The sequence below is a fragment of the Dipteris shenzhenensis genome, chromosome 14, assembly GCF_047967505.1.
Source record: "Dipteris shenzhenensis isolate YYH24624 ecotype China chromosome 14, Dip_SZ_1.0, whole genome shotgun sequence".
NCBI lineage: Eukaryota > Viridiplantae > Streptophyta > Polypodiopsida > Gleicheniales > Dipteridaceae > Dipteris > Dipteris shenzhenensis.
This window is the reverse complement of record NC_141609.1, coordinates 9,903,601-9,916,302: the sequence shown is the minus strand read 5'-3', so window position 1 is coordinate 9,916,302 and position 12,702 is coordinate 9,903,601.

The window sequence follows — 12,702 nt, the reverse complement described above, 5'->3', positions numbered from 1 at the left end:
TGATGACTACAGCAGAAAAGTTTGGGTGTATTTTATGAAAAAGAAAAGTGAAGTGTTTAAGCATTTCAAAGCTTTTAAAGCCATGGTTGAGAAAGAAACAAGCCTGTAAATAAAATGCCTAAGGTCAGATGGAGGGGGAGAGTACCTCTCAAATGAGTTTGCAAGGTTCCTACAGGAGCATAGCATAAAGTAGCAATATTCATCCAGTCATACCCCACAGCAAAATGGACTTATAGAAAGGAAAAACAGACATATTGGAGAGGTTTCTCGTGCCATGCTCAACGAAAAATACCTGCCAGATTATTATTGGGTTGAAGCAGTTGCTACAATAGTCTACATAATGAACAGGACTCCCACTACAACAATACATGGCATGATGCCAGAGGAGAGGTATACTGGTAGGAAACCAGATATTTCTCATTTGAAAGTTTTTGGTTGCATTGCCTATGTTCATGTGCCAGATGAGTTGAGATCCAAGTTGGATCCAAAAGCTGAGAAGTGCATCTTTATTGGTTATTCTTTGCAACAGAAAGGGTATAGATGCTATAACCCTTCTACTCGTAAGTTTATAGTGAGCAGAGATGTTTTTGATGAGATGAGTAGCTGGTATAAACCAGTAAATGTGATTGATGATGTAGATGCACAAAATGGTAATGCTGCACAGAATTCACAGTAGCAATTAAAAAATATTAGTGGACCTGTAGTGTCCTTTAGCAGTGGTTCACATACTTCACCATGGATAGGTAGATTGAGATCAAGAGAATCTCCTCAAAGCAATGTCGATAGTGGTATGCAAGTATCATGAAAAGGAAAAGAGAAAGTAGATCAGCCCATGTTGATGTGAATACATGTCACTCTTATGTGGATGGTGAATCCAGTGGCTCAGAATAGAGCCTTGATGTCATGGACGTCCGTTGGGAGCCCAAGACTATGAAGGATTATAGATGGAGGTTGAAGGAGCCTGGGAATCTGTCGCTTATGTTCAAGGCTATCAGTCAAGGCTCATGGATTGAAGACTGCCCGTTGGAGGAGCACTGGCATGCAGAGGAGCGTCTATTCATGGCGACTGAGCTAGCTGTGTGCTGGCATTGGCTGCTAGGTGCACAGTCGATGCTTGTAGAAGGCCGTGGTTGCTGAAGGTGTCTAGTCGATAGAAGCTATGCTTGTTAGATATCAATGCTCCACTCTCGTGTAACTATGCAGAAACCAGCTAACTCTACTTGTAAGCCCCCCATATGAGGAGAAGGCATTTGAGTAGCTCGGTTATCCGGTAGGTCCTGGTTTGGACACCAGATGGGGCCATGTGTGGCCTGATGGCTAGACGGCTTCAGATAGAGCTGGCACACCACCAAACTAGGCTACATGCAAGTGTGGGAAGGCATCCCTTGACTGACTGCACTGAGGGTAGATGGAGCATTTCTCGGGGCATTGAGGGGTACAAGATCCTATTATCTATTGCATACAGACGTATTATTATTTTCTTACATGGTATTAGAGCCTCTTTTGCGTACGAGATCCTGTTATCTGTTGAGCACTGCGATTGGCATCACCATCATCATTGAGAATCTAGCACAAAGCTGCATACAGATTCTTCCACCAAAGTACGATGGTCTTGTTACGGCGCTGAATACGCAAAATAGAAATCCGCCCCCCAACTTTGAGGATTTCAGCGCGATGCTTCTGGAGGAGGAGATGCGTCAAAAGATGAGGACTAGAGAAGATTCGGCTTTCTAGACCGGATCAAAGAAAGGCAAGTGTAAGGACTCTGGTAACCCATCTTCTTCTGATGATAAAAAGAGAAAGAAGAAGATCAAGTGCTTCTATTGCAACAAGGCAGGGCACAAGCAGAATGAGTGCTGAAAGAAGATTGCAGATGAGAAGAACGGAGTAAAGAAAGAGTCCAGCAACAGTGCGCAGGCAGTACCAATAGAGCTGTTTGTCGCAATTGAGGAGATTTGCATGGAGGCAGTTCATGTACCTACGGATGAACCTTGGATCATTGACAGTGGTGCATCGTGCCACATGACCAATCAGAAGGATTGGTATACCTCTCTACAGCCGGTAGGGAATGACATCATGGTAGAAGTCGGCAATGATGCAAAATGTCTAGCAAAAGGAAAAGGTACGATTGCTCTCAAGTCAGATGGAGTTGTAAAACAGTTGTCCGATGTTCTTTATGTGCCAGATATCAAAAGGAACTTGTTGTCCATTTCTGCGATCACGGATCGGGACCTCAAAATTCAATTTGATAAGAATGGTGCGTAGATCCTGGATCTTCAAGGGAAGGTCATTGGTAAAGGTACACAGTGCAACAACATTTATGAACTCTCAGCTTTCAGTGCTCGAGCAGATGTGAAGAACACTAAGCTATGGCATGAGAGGTTTGGTCATCTAAACCTTAGTTCTTTGAAGGAGATGCATAAAAGTGGAATGATTGCACACCTACCAGAAATTTCAGATCTGCTCGATGTATGTGAAGCTTGCATGATGGGCAAGCAGCATCGACAGCCCTTTCCTAAAGAGGCCAGCAGGGCAAAGGCTCCTCTAGAGCGTGTTCACACGGACCTCTACGAAAAGATGGAGATGGAAGCTTTGGGTGGTTCCTTCTACTTCATGATGCTGATCGATGACTACAGTAGAAGGATATGGATATACTTCCTGAAGATGAAAGACGAGGCTTTCAGTAGGTTCAAGGAATGGCATGCAATGGTCGAGAAAGAATCGAGGAGGAAGGTGAAGAAGCTGAGATCAGACAGAGGTGGAGAGTTCACATCGACTGGATTCGAAAGTTATTGCAAAAGTCACGGAATCAAGAGGCAGAAACCCCCGCCACATACATCACAACAAAATGGAGTAGCAGAATGCAAGATGCGCATCATCTACAAAATGGGCCGGAGTATGATGAAAGGGAAAGATTTGCCAAAGACTTTCTGGGCTGAAGCATGCAACACTGCAGTTTACATTCTTAATCGTAGCTACACGAAGGCTATGAATAGGATGACTCCACTGCAGGCCTTTTCTGGTAAGAAACCTTTAGCTGCACATTTTAGAGTTTTTGGATGTGACTGTTTTTTGCATGTCCCTGATGCTACCAGGACCAAATGGGAACCGAAGAGCCGGAAGTGTATTTTCTTGGGCTACAGTGAAGAGGCGAAGGGCTACCATCTCTATAACCCTGTTACCAAGAAGGTAATTGTAAGTCGCGATGTGGTCTTCTTAGAATAGCCGCATCAATTGGAGGAGGATGCTTCCTTCGCAGACAACCAGGACCAGGATATCCATCCAGTACTGCCACCAACAGCAGACCGAACTCCCCCAACGGTGCTTGGGAGGGTTCAAGACAAAGAAGATGAAGAAGAGCTTGCAGAACCACAACGGCAATGGCCATTCCTGAAGTGGGTAAAGCAGCTTTTGGACAACAGAGAACCGTAGGTTAGTTGCTCTGGGCCGAACGGATACCGTAGGTTAGTTGCTCTATTTTGTGAACCGGTTCAATCGTATGGTCGGTGGCCTATTTCGGGACCAACCCCTAGTAGTCCGTTTTGGGCGGATTGGGTCGATCACCCAATTGAGCCTAACCGACTACGACTGGTGGCTTTAAAGAGCAATCCCGTGAAGCCCAGTTCATCATTGGCTACAGCAACCTTGATTCCTTAGCATCCAGCCTCCGTCTTCTACTATTTCTGCCATGCCATTGAAGCTTCTTTCATAGTAGTGCACGGTTGGGAGGCAGCGCCATCTATTGTATTAGTTCTATAGTAATCAAATTTTTGATTCTCCATACTATCTTGTTTTCTCTCTTGCGTACGAGATCCTGTTATCTGTTGAGCACAGACACGTATTATTTTCTTACAGTGCTTTGGTCGGACAGCCACGGGAGGCCTGCAGTATGCTATGGGCAAAGCCTCATGGTCGTGCAATTGAGGTAGAGCCTCGTTGGAGAGGTCTGTTGTAGTGGCTCGTAGTCCCGTCGTGGAGGTCATTAGAGTTGCAGTTGTAGTTGTAGAGTCCACTTTGTTGCAGAGAGTAGTTGAAGAGAGGCCGCTTTGTAGAGAGTAGTTGAAGACCACTGCTCCAAGTCTGCCTTTATAGTTTGTTGAAGTCTTTAGCCTTGGAGTTGAAGACCACTGCTCCAAGTCCGGCTTTGGAGTTGCCTTTGCAATGGAAGCTGCTTGGAGCTGAAATCGTAGAGCCTCAAGGTTTTCTCATAAAGAGGGAAACCTCACAAATGAACCTTCCAAAAAACACTAACTCCTCAAACTTCATGAAATGAACCTCGGATCTCTCTCTTTTCTCACAAATCTCAAAGCTCTCTCTCAAAACAAATCTTTCTCTCAAAAGAATGATGAAACTCACTCTCTCTCACAAACAATAAATCTCTCAATGAAACAATGAATCAAATGGAAGGAGATTAACAGAAATCTCTCATGGACGGAAATTCCTCTCAGATGGACGGAAATTCTCTACCACTCAATGGAAGTGAAAGAAGAAGAAGTTCTCTCAACAAAAGAGAACACTCGATCTCTCAATCTCTCAATCACTCTCACTCTCTCAAGAATCACAATGCCTCAGTGGAAGGCATATTAACTGTACACTAGATTTAGTTGAAAAAATAGAATATATACAAACCCTTTTAGGGTTAGGGTTAGGGGATCTAACCCTTTCCTTTGTAGCACTCTATAAGGTTAGTGCTATGCACATATGATCACGTGATGGTGCTATGCACACATGATCACATGATGTTGAGCGTGAACTCTCAACAAAACAACCATTTCGTATAGCACAAAGAAGGATATCATATATTACAAGCAAACTCAGATAGTTGAGGATACCCTTTCTAATCTATTTTCCTCTATGCCATATGCTATGTATAGATCTCCCAAAATTGCTCCATTTGACCATTTTCTTGAGGATTGACAAGAATGCACACTTTTGGCATGCTCACGTTTTCCAAGAATAAGCTCTATTAAACATTCTACTACATTCACTTGGGAATTTCAACAAAAAGTTAGGTATATTTATTGCTCCTTATCTCATTATCCTAGGATGACTTGAACATAGACTCATAGATGGCACATAGTCACTAAAGTTGTGGAAAAGTTTGCCATCAACTCTCCAAAAAAGTTCTTGAATCCCTTCTTCACATTAGATAGAGAGCCTCATTTGTTAAAGCGTGGGATAGAGCTCTCTTACTAACAAGAAAAAAAGTAAACACTAATCTAAGGAGGATGGACATCCCTATTTCTTACTCACATTGTGCTAATCAAGATTTGGTTATTCTTTGCTAGCACATAAATTTCTTCCTAGCTATTGGGCCACATAGATTTTTCTTGCCATAACCAGAAAGTGGATTTCATTTGGTGAAAGCCACTTCCTGCAGTCTCTGGCCTACCAAACTTCAAACTTCCCTAAATTTCAATTTGTAAATTGAAAGTATGTCATCTAGCATTCCAAATCGGTCGACAAAACACAAGGAATCTATTGATTCTATTGGATGATTCAAATTTTGTTTCTAGACAAAGAGAAAACAATCTTTCAATAGGCGAAAGCCAATACCAAGCTGTGGCCCCACAAGCAAAAAGGGTTGCCTTAGAGAATATTTCTAAACCTAGCCAAAGCCAAAATTACTTCTTTTCTTGAAACACCCCTTTTTATGGAAATTTTCACTTTTCAAAGTAAAAGCCCCTCTGTATGTATATTTTATGTAACCACATGACATTAAAAAGCACCTTTTGTTGAACTCACGTGCTATCTTACATAATTTTAAGCTACCTCCCCGAGCATGTATGGGTGTGTTGCTTAGGGTCAATGATGCATCTAGATTATTGTTGAATGGAGATATTCCAAGCTGAACGCAAGTGTCGGTTGGTTATTCGGACAAAATAGCAAACTTTCTTGTGAGCTATAGATCGGCTTTGATGGATGAGCAATTGTATCTTGTTTATGTAATCAAGCTATTGTACAATTGCAAAGCACTTTTGAAGCTAGGGAAAGGATGAAAATGGATCTCCTTTTGACAAAATTGCATGCAAACAATGTCATTGAAACTATGGCAATGCAACCAATAGATTAAGTGAAAACCTATGTATAAAGTAATTTATTTTAACATTTCATCATGTGCAAATGTTCAAATTGGATAGCTTTATATTTAAACATAAATGTTGGTTTTGTAAACTTATTCCTTTCCAAGTATGCATTTCAAATATTGTTAAATCTATCAAGCACTTTTTTTAAATCGATGTTGGCCGAATGTAATTGAATTTTTCATTTTGTGTATATAATAGTTGAGATTTCAATCATTGTTTGTATCTTTGCTATTAGGTTTATGGTTTTAAGTCTCACACAACAATGGCATCATCATCAAGGATAGCCTCTTGACCATCTACACAAGCTGGGTATCAAGCACAAGACCTATGCACGTGTGCTACTCAAGCCATGAAATTCTTGATGGATGTGGCTGATGCTACCATGCAACCAACCAAAAGAGGAGAGGCACAAGAAATTCTACTTGCCAGTTCATTCTATAACCCTATATGTGGTGTACTTGATGAGATGTTTATAAGATCAAGATGAAATATCTATGGGTAGGGACATGCTGGCATGTGATTGTTCATTTTGTCTACATCAAGCTTTGGTCCAATAAGACGAGGCTATAAGGATAGGGACTGGTCACGACATAAAGGAAGGGCTTGTGGAAGTTGCAAAATCAAATTGCACAGTAAGGGTGCATTACCAAGTCATAGCCATATAGGTAACTAAAAGAATTACATCTAGATCTAAGTTTGGAAATTTCAATAAAAGTTATAACTTTACAAAAATCTCGGCTCGCTTGAAACTTTCCTTTAAAACTAAAATTTAAAAGCTCACCAAAAGTTGTATGTTTACACAAAGCCCACCTTGCTTGAGAAATATGGCCTCAAAATGCTCGCAAAAAAATTGCATCCATTTGTTGTAAACTTAGAGAGGATTTTATCAGATACCTTATGTCTATATATCACTATAAATTAGATACTCTATTGTTACAAAATTTTGGATAAGATTAGGAATATCTTGCACATTATTCATACAAAAGCACGAACATAGAATCAAAATTTTATGTGAGCTAAATCTATAGTTTGTCAACCTCAAATGTTTATCAATGTGACTAAAAACATCCCAAATACAAAACCTGATTCTATTCCATCTTGTTTTATTTACGGGACAAGCAAGATTTTGGCCATGGTCAAGCTGCCATAAGTTGAACTTCTCTTTAAAGCGAATAGTAGGACTTGGTTAAGACTTGTTTTTTCTTGTCTTTTCATAATTACTACCTTGCTTTGGTATTATCTTTCTTGACAAGGGCATATTCATTATTATAATGATAATTCTACCAACAATGTATATTCATTTGTTATTATGAAAACCCCTACCCATGTACTACAGGACACACACACACACACACACACACACACATGCGTGTGCACATATTTTTGTTTTTTTCTTAATTAAAATCCCATAAATGAGATTTTTATCAAAATCTTTTAAATTAACATACATAGCCATACAATGCACCCATACATATACCCATGCACATACAATGAAAATTTTATTATTGCTGATTTCTCAATATTGTTTGAATTGGTAGTAAAGACACTAGAGTACAATATTGCAATGATTTTTCAAATTAATTCACACACACATACACACACGCACACACACACACACATACACATACATCCCATACAATGCACCAATACACACACTCATACACATAAACATACACATACACATACACATACACATACACATACACATACACATACACATACACATACAATGCAAACTTCAACGTGTAAGGTACTTTTTTCACTTCTTATTGGCAAGATATCGACAATATGGTGAGAAGAATAAGTATTAACATGGAAATGTAACTTAATTCATTAGAATAAAACCAATCTTACAGTAGTGGGGGAGAGTAGGCTCAATCCCAAACCTCAGCATACAACCACAATACAACATTGGGAGAGGAAATACAGCTCACTCCCAAATTTGTGAAGATAAACACTGTCTCACAAGCTCTATGTCAACACTATAGATAAACATTGAGGTGGGAGAGTAACTCGATCCCTGCCCTCATAAGAAAAACCTAAAGACTAGAAAAAACAACAATTCCTAAAATGTGTTGTTGCTTGCCATCCTCCAAAAGCTCCAACGATGATGATGCTTTCTCCAATGCAATCTAGAAAACCTTCAGTAGGGAGCCAGTCAACAATCCTCCAACCTACACCAATCAAGGGAGCAACAAGCTAGTGACATGAGTAGAAAAATATTTTATCCTAAAAAATTTCCACTAAATGGTATGAGTTTGATCGAAATGCCATGCTTACTCCCATGGTGGATCTCCTTAAGTCTCGTAGATACGAATTAAGGGAGGTTGTTAAGGAGGGTAAGCACAAGCTAGGGTGGGAAGACCCAAAGGATTAGAAGAGAGTGAAGAAGGATTACAAGGAGAATCTAGATGCATTTGAGCCTTAACGGAGGGTGGCGAGGATACGCCTGGAGACTACAAGTCCTTCGCAGCTCAGGAGTGATGATAGACTCAGCAAGGAGGCATGGGTGGTAAGTATCTAATTATCTTCTACTGAATTTCTAATATGTTCAATCATTCAAATGTCGTCAATCATATCTAACTAATTGAATTTGGATCCATAGGAATATGTGATTGGAAGGCCTCCAGAAAACAAGGAGCACTGAAGGGCATTTAGGATTGGAGCCAAGGCATGGTTTAAGGACAAGGAGAGAGAAGGAGTCCATATCGATTGGGAAAGGGTGGCAGCGCATCATGTGAGTATACCCTATTCCTCTTCATTATTGTTTGACTATCACCATTGTCTTACAATCAATGTTCTTAGCTTTTCTAACTTGTTTCATTATTAGGGAGGCATGTTCAACCCATCTGGAGATCCGGACGAAGAGACGGGATCTTAAGAAGAAGCGGTTAGGCTAGCAGAAGAGGAGGGCAAGGGATTCGAGTGCACACAGAGAGACCAAGGGTGAGGAAGATGAGGAGGGTGCACGCAGAGAGATCAAGGGCGAGGAGCACTAGGAGGACAAGGAGGGCGAGGAGAAGGAGTAGCAATAATAGGATAGGACATTTAGTCGTTCGGTATTTCGGTACTTTTTTCCTTTGTAGTAGATTACCTCGGTGGATTTGCCATTTTGGAGTTCAGCACTTTTGCCATTTTGTAGCACATTAGCGCATTACTTCGGTAGATTTGCCATTTTGTAGCACATTGCTTCGGCATTTTACCATTACTTTGTAGACCTTCTTTGCAAAATTGTAATGTACACCTCCGCATTTGTAACATTTAATCATGAATTTAATGGAAAAAAAAATTCTATGGGGCAGGAAGGGACTAAAACCAGCCCCATCTTGCCTCACAAATTTTTTTAAAAGATTTTGTAAAAACATTGGTATATACTGATGACTATACCAACACGATTGGGTACATTTTACCAACAGTGACGTTGATGCCTACACCAACATCCATATCGACACTGTCATACATATTTTACTGACATTGACAGTGACTCCGGCACCGATGGTTTCTTTGAGACATCCACACCGACGGACTTTTTGACACTTTCCACTTGTTTTTAAAATAAATTTCTTTGTATTTAGTATTGGTATCGGTTTCGGAAAGAGGATCGTGTCTTGTAGTGTATCTATATGTTTGTATATATCCAATATTAAAATATTTCCAAAGTGATTGAAGTGATGAAAATTTACTCAGCTATGTGACTAGATAGTGTCCTCATAGTGTCCTTTGACAAGCTAAGGAACATAATGTGAGATGAAAGATTTTAATTAAACCGAGTTGAAGATTTGAAATAAAGTGGTTGGATAATGCTAATGAGAGAGGAAGAGATGTCACTATGATGATCGGTAGCACTTACTACAACAGGAGAATGGTCTAAGTCTGGATAGTATTCATTTTGACAGGCCAAGAACCGTAATGTTAGATGAAAGATTTTGAATATCTACATAAGTGATCCAATATTATAAATATTTCCAAAGTGATTGACGTGATGTAGAAATATCGCTGAAAGTCGCATGCTCTTCAATACAAACCAGTGAAGAAACAAGTAACAGAGATGAAAAGCCATGACAACAATGACATTTCTTCAGCCTATTGTCCTGTAGAAGATGAAGCCATTTTGTAATGGGTCCCTCCGCAACCCGAGATTGTCATACATGAGATTGATTGATTCGAGGAGGAGCTTCTTGTTTAACAACATTGACCCAGGATTGTAATTTGAAAAATGGATCTATTGTAGGAGGAACTGTGGGAAGGGCTTCAATATTATAAGGACCCACATTTTGCAAAGTACGTTGCTAAAGACTCCCACTGTGCTCTATGTCAAGCGCATGTCCTGGAAGCCTTGTGCACATCACAAGTTCTTCAAAGATCTCAAGTTGATCTCTTGGAGCTTCGGCAGCTCTATTTTTTTATATAACAGTAAATTTTGGATATATATTACCCCGGCCTTTCTTAGGGATCGACCACCCCTTAATACAATCAGCTTTTCAATAGAACTTGAGTTTTGGGTAACAAATTGTCTTTGCATTTATCAAAATGTGCCTACCTACTACAACTATAGAAGCGAGAAAGTAGATGCTACAACATTGCGATAGTGCAAGATAAGTTATTGCCAGCACGGTGGTTGGTTGCACACTAGGATATCAACTACCACCAGCGTAGTGGTTTGCTTCTACTATTTTATATTAATGGCATACCATTTATTCGTTTAGGGTTTGTGGTCACTAACCTAAAGGGGAATGTCTTAGTATAGCACTTTGCAACAATTTTAGGATAGCATGGAGGTAGTACAAGATAAGTGGTCGTGAGCACGGTGGTTAGTTGCACACTAGGATATTAACTGCCACTAGTGCAGTGGTTTCTTCTATTATTACAAGATGAATGTCATAATTCATTCATTTAGGATTTGTGGATTAGTTATGAGATTTATTAAAACAAGGACGGTGGTTGTTTGGGATATACTAAAAACAAGCGTGGGATTATCATTTGGGATTTACATAAAACAAGCGCAATGCTTAGTTTGAATTTACTAAAAGAAGCGTAGTCTCAAATACATTTTCCATTTTCCAGGGTAACTGGAATATTGTTTTCTTGCAATGAGACTACATTTTCTTAGTACTATCTTAGTCGTCCTCATCCACTACTCCAGAGTCCAAGACACCCCAAGATGTGCTCATGCGTATCTAAATCCAATTTGAAGACACTCTTGCCCTTCTTTCATTGTGACACAGGTTGTATCTGGAACTTAATAGCTCTTACTAGATGAGAGTACCCATATGTTTGTGGATTCTTATGTAGCAGTTCGTAATTGTGGCCTCTCGTAGATGTTTTTTTGTACCAAAAAGCATAGGTTGTTCCTCAATGATCCTTAAATGCTTCCTTAACCTTGTGCTTAGGTTTTGTGCACTGCAACACAAAGTATGGGTCATCTTCCTCATTCTTCCCAGAGGTAGCGATAATTGCAAAGTTATCCACCTCTTCTAGATAGTCAGTGAGGTTATCGAAACTCTCCCCAAACTGTTGCGAGTCATTTTTTATCTCTCCATTGTTTGTCACTCCATTTGAACATAGAGGGAAAACTTGAACTCACTCCCATGTCTTCACAATTACAATGTTCTCAAAATTGTCATGATCCCCTATGATGCACGCACTACAGAAACAATAAAGTTTTCTTGTTTTGATCAGGTGGTTGTTTGAAAATCCCCATATTCTATGCAAACCACAAACTCCTTCAATTTTCTTGTAGTCATTTTGGCTTCTCCTTTGCACTTCATCCACTTTCACTTCATGGAACACTCTACGAATTACACTATTCTTAAGGCTTTGTTTACTATACGTTGAATGTGCACTTGTGGAGAGGTTGGTTGTAAGCGATGTTACAGTATCATGGGCATCATTGCGCTTTTCTTAAGGGAATATTAATTGGTGTTTAACAAATCTTGCTTAACAACAACACCACATCCATTATGTTTACCCTTGCAATGGCTAGACCCAAAGAAATTTCACATCATGTCTAGACCACTCACGAATTTGAACCGTGAGACAAAGTAGAATCCACAGGTTGATTTAAATTGAGAGGTAGCACCATCTGACCACACCCAATGTTGTTTTATATTTTCTACATGGGGATCTTCTTTTTTCAGCGATTCCCAATGCAGTAGAAAATCATGTTGCACAAATAAGGTGTCATGTTCCCTATCATCTGAAATGTAGAAATGGCATGTGCGTTGCACTAACCTGGACTCTTGTGAGTCAACAAGTAGATTAGCATCAAACGTAGGATCAAGCAAATGACTGTACATGATATGCACAAGAATTGTTATCTACTTGTTGTACCAGTGACTCGGGGGGGGGGGGGGGGGGGGGGGTCACTAAGTGTAATATGTCTATATCATGTGCATTCAAGGCATCTTTTCTAAATCCCTATGTGACCTATTTTTAGCATTTCCTCATGCCCCCTCTATAAATTTTCTCAAAATTTACAAATCCCATAATGTAAATATATGTTTTTTCCTAGAGGAATTTTTAATGTCCTTATGTGAGAGGCACATTACTACTTTTGGAGTCATTTTGGAGACAATATGAGAGATTTTGAATGTAATATGTGCGTTATTTGAATCTA